The 5,158-nt window shown below is 45.8% G+C and overlaps 1 long non-coding RNA gene across 1 annotated transcript; it reads right to left on the bottom strand.

Annotated features, from left to right (window-relative positions):
• Positions 1–1,444: 1,444 nt before the first annotated feature.
• LOC128344069 (uncharacterized) lies at positions 1,445–3,818 on the bottom strand. The gene is made up of 2 exons (XR_008315658.1): positions 3,434–3,818; positions 1,445–1,512 (listed from the first exon to the last, which is right to left on the bottom strand). It is a non-coding gene; the product is annotated as an uncharacterized LOC128344069 (long non-coding RNA).
• Positions 3,819–5,158: the final 1,340 nt, after the last annotated feature.

Genomic DNA, 5,158 nt, shown 5'->3' with positions numbered 1-5,158 from the left:
ACTGTGCCCTTCAGCTGAGGGGGCACCACCAGAGAGGCATTCATCACTCCCACCACCCATAGACCCAGTCCCTCCCTAACAGCCTTCACCAACCATGAAGGGCAAGGGTCTAGCGTGCACATAGTAGAGCTCAGCCTTGCAAGCAGTCTGTCCACCTCCTCAGGCAACATAGTCTGAAATAGTAATAGCACTTAGATTTATATACCGCTCTATAGCCGGAGCTCTCTAAGCAGTTTACAATGATTTCGCATATTGCCCCCAACATTCTGGGTACTCATTTTACCGACCTCGGAAGGATGGAAGGCTGAGTCAACCTTGAGCCCCTGGTCAGGATTGAACTTGTAACCTTCTGGTTACAGGGCGGCAGTTTTACCACTGCGTCACCAGGGGCTCATCCATCCATCCAATATAACAAGACCAGACAATGCAATGGCAACATCCAGTTCTGGTGCCACAAAACCCTTAACCTCCAAGTCAGAACTGATATGAGCTATTTTATCTGCAAAGTGTGACACAAATTGATCATAGTGGGCTGCTGAGGGTCCCATTAGATTATCGTTGGGGCTCTCATATAGGAGGCCCCAAACCACTTGAAAAGCTCTGCTGGACAATATTGAGCAGACACAATGGCAGAGGAAAAGTAGGATTTCTTCATCACCATCACCGCCATAGAATAGGCCCTAATATGGGCTCTAGCCTGTGTTTGGCAACATTCATTCTGAGTTGTCTGCCAACAATGCTCAAGCCATCTACCAGACTGCCTCATTGTCTGCAACTCACCTGTTTACCAGGGAGTCGCTTGGACTCTGCAAGTTGGGAGAGGATGACTAGGCACAACCGTGTCAATTGCCCAACTCATCTCCTCATATCAGAGGGAGAACAGGGCGTCAACAGGATCGTCCACTCTCTCAGCAGGAAAATCCCCCAGAGCCTACAGGAATCCATTAGGATCCATAAGCCTCCAAGGGCAGACCAACCTAACTGGTCCCCCATCCCTTGCAGAGGTGTATTGGGTCCAATCCCAGTCCAATCTTCACCAGAGAGTAAACCATCCATGATAATGGTATTAAGGCCTCCTGGACTATCCACGGAGCACCACTGTCCACCATTGACCCAAAGACCAAGTTGAGCGTATGGCCTGCCACATATGTGAGACTAGAAATCAGTTGAGACAAGCCCATGGCATTATGTAGGACATGAAGTCCCAAGCTATTCCAGAGAAGATGACCTCAGCATGGACGATAACATCTCCAGAGACTAACAGCCACAGCCTCAGGGTCCTCAATGCCATATCTATCTATCTATCTATCTATCTATCTATCTATCTATCTATCTATCTATCTAATTTTTATACTGCCTGATATGTAAGTCTCTAGGCGGTGTACAAATCCCAACATTAAAATCACAGGTTAAAATAAATAAGACACAATAAAAACAATATAAAACAAATTATTAAAATTATTAAAATTCTAACTAAAAGCTTGTGAGAACATGAAAGTCTTGAGGGTCTTCCTGAAAACAAACAGAGAAGGAGATGCTCTTATTTCAGCAGGGAGCATATTCCAAAGTCCTGGGGCAGCCACAGAGAAAGCTCATTCCTGAGTTGCCACCAGACGAGCTGGTGGCAACCGTTACCGGACCTCTCCAGAAGATTGTAAAAGGCAGGAGGGTTCATGACAAAGGAGGCCCTCTCTTAAATAGCCTGGACCTAAGCCGTTAAGGGCTTTATAAGTAATAACCAGCACTTTGCATTTCACCTGGAAACATATCAGCAACCAGTGCTTTTCTTTCAAAACTGGTGTTATATGGTCCCTTCATGTTGTCCCAGAGACCAATCCGGCTGCTGTATTCTGTACCAATGGTAGTTTCCGGACTAAGTACAAAGGCAGCCCCACATAGAGTGCCCGCCTTAAGCAGCTTAGTCAGGCATATCTGAGACCACCTTAAGCAGCTCAGACAGGGAAACTGTTAGACAGCTGGGCAGTATACCAACAGAATTTATTTATTTATTTATTTTATTTTATTTTATTTTTACATTTCTATACCGCCTTTCGTTAAAAGAAAACCCCAAGGCGGTTTACAAAAATTAAAACATACAACTTTGTCTATTAAAAATTAAAAATCTCAACTTTGTCTTGCGATCCCATCACTACATGCAGGAACTCGAACTGGTCAGAATGGCAGATAGTGCATCTGGTGATGGGAATGTTCTCCTGATGAGCCAGGGCAGCCCCACCTCCCCACCCACCCTGCCTTGGCTGATGCTGCACCCGGAAACCCAGTGGGCACAATTGGGAGAAATTTACATTTCCCCCGTCATCCAACCAGGTCTCTCTAATGCATGTCATGTCCGCAGCACCCTCATCCAGGATAACCTCCTGGATGGCTGTGGTCTTTGAATTTATGGACCTGGCATTCAATAGCACCAGCTTCAGGCCAGGTGAACTGCTGGGAGAGTTACTGGGGTCTCCTACATAGTGATGTGCAAACTGGTTTGACATCAAACGAGTTAAACATAGAACCCATTCAGTTTGAAGTTTTGGGGTCAAGCCGAACCACCCCCAGTTTGGCTCAACCCCAGATCAACACACACCCCCGGCCATACAGGGGGGTTCGCAAGCCATTTTGAGTTTTGTTTTGTTTTGTTTTAAAAATGGTACTTATCCTCTCCAGGGGGCTTCTCCAAGGTCGCGGGGTGGGGGGATACATGGAGGTACACACACACACACACACACACACACCTTCCTTATGCCAAAAACCTCCTGGTGTGGGCTTTCTTTTGCCCATTCCTGGCCTTTCCCTTATCGCAACAAACATTTTGGAGGCTGCCACACATGTGCAATATGCCCCTGAGTGGCTGGGTCATGACCCAGGCCATGTAGATGCCTATTGCACATGTCCGGCAGCCTCCAAAATGGCCACCATGAGGGGGAAAGGCCGGCATGGGGAAGGAAAACTTCTGCGGACCCCCCTGCGGCCTCGGAGAGGTGCCCAGAGGGGGTGAGTACTAAAAAAAAGGATTGTTGTTTTTAATCAAAATGGCTCGCAACCCTAAATCTGATTTTCCACCTTCATTGATGGGGCGGGGGCCCAAACCAAACTGGGCCAGCCGGTTTTGTGCACACCCCTACTCCTTTAATGGGAGAAGAACTGGAGAGTGGACCTCACCTGGCATGTCCTACTCTCACCGCCATATCACCCTCTGCCAAGGATCACCTCAATTGGAAGGGCTTCCTCCAAAGTAACATACTCCCCCAGACACATATTGTGAAAAGCAACACCTTAATAATGACAAGGAATTAAAACTCACTCTTATTAAATCAGAGACAATATTCTATATAAACTCCACCCCATCTTGTATTTTGGTCACTGGTCACAAACCGTACCAGGAGTTATGTTTATTTATTTTAATCATTTGTCAAAATTTTCTTACTGTATATACCACCTCCTCCAAAGACTCCAGGGGCAGGGCTAATCTGGTAGGCTCTATGCAGCTGCTAAAACTCCAGGTGAGTATGGAGAGTGCTTTTCCCATCAGTGTTTTTGCCCTACAATCTTCCAGTTCTTCATCCCTCTGACTCCTCCGGTCCAGTTGCTGTTCTCCACATAGCTGAGAGACACCAAAATGAGAGCCCTTGTGTCCTTTCCCTTAGATTCGTGACCTTGGCCCAAGCTGTCCTTTTGTAGAGGGACTAGTAGAGGTACCTTCAGAGGCGGTACATTTAACTGGGATGCATCCTGCAAGGTTAGTTTTCAGACTATCAAATCGACCATTGCTGAAAGCCCTGCTCTCACTTCTTTTGACACCACTATTTTAAGCACTGATGCTCCTGAATATGGTTTGGGTGCTGTCTCGACCTAGCAAAATAGGGACAGGGAAGTTCAAGTTACAGTTGCCTTGGCTTCCAGACTGCTTACTGCTTCAGAGAAGATATATTATGTCATTGAAAAAGAAGTTCTAACATGTTTCTGGCTGGTGAAGGACTTCAGGATTTACTTGTGGGGCAGAAAATTCACTTTACAGTCAGACCATAAACCCCTGTCTGCTTTATTTACTACTCGGGGATAGAGTCGAGACACCCCAAGAATAGCCAAATGGATCACCAGACCTATGGACTTTGATTTCCAGATGGACTATCTGCTAGGTATTTGGAATACAACTGCAGATTGTTTATCTCAACTTCCACTTCCAGGCCAAGAGGAGATCCCAGAAGTAGAGGACGAAGGAGTAGTAACTGCACAAATAGCTGCATCCACTCATGGAGTGATCACGTCTTCCAAGTGGAAAGCAGCCCTCAGTGCTGATCAAGTGCTTACTGAACTTAAACCTTACATATTAATGGATGGCCATGCAAAAACAGGGTACCTGAATATCTTCAACTATACATGCATGTAGCAAGTGAGACGTCCTTTCAAAATGAGCTGGTGCTGAGGACTGATTGTTGAGTGGTACCAACCTCCTTACAAGCAAAAAAGGTCAAAAATGCCCACAAAGGTCACCTGGGCATGAGCTTGTCTAAAAGGTGAATCAGATAAAGTTTTTGGTGGCCAGGTATGGACAAACACATTGAAACTGCAATCAGGCACTATGTGGATTGCACTGTATATGACAAATTGCAGAAGACCTTTACCAACCCCTTGACTCCAGTAGAGTATCCCAGTGGTCCCTGGGAAAAACTTGCTCTGGATCCAATGGGGCCTTTTATTTATTTGATTTGTATACCACCCTTCCAAAATAGCTCAGGGCAGTTTACAATCAGTTTTTGATAACCAACTCACAAAACAAAGATTTGTTATAGTGATGGTGGATTACTATACCAGGTGGCCAAAAGTTTGATTTGCTGACAACATTACTAGAAACAAAGTGATCCAATTCATGGCTGCAGTTTTTGCAAGATAAGGTCTTCCTAAAGAACTACTAATTGACATTGGGGCACAGCTTACCTCATTTGAAATGGAGCAATATTTGCATAACAGCTTTTCCTTTTTCCCTAAAGAGTGAACTGGAAGTGAACCCTGTTGTGTCCATCAGGCAGTGACCTCTAGGGATCAGCCACTCAGCAGACAGTGATCGAGACCTAAGAGGCCTTGAGGCAGGAAGTGAAGGGGTTCTTTGTTGTCTCAGTTGGAGTTAGGCAGGAGATGAGGGAGGACAGGC

This window comes from Hemicordylus capensis, chromosome 2, assembly GCF_027244095.1.
Source record: "Hemicordylus capensis ecotype Gifberg chromosome 2, rHemCap1.1.pri, whole genome shotgun sequence".
Classification (NCBI taxonomy): domain Eukaryota; kingdom Metazoa; phylum Chordata; class Lepidosauria; order Squamata; family Cordylidae; genus Hemicordylus; species Hemicordylus capensis.
The sequence above is the reverse complement of the archived record's forward strand: the minus strand, read 5'-3'. Positions and strand labels throughout refer to the sequence as shown.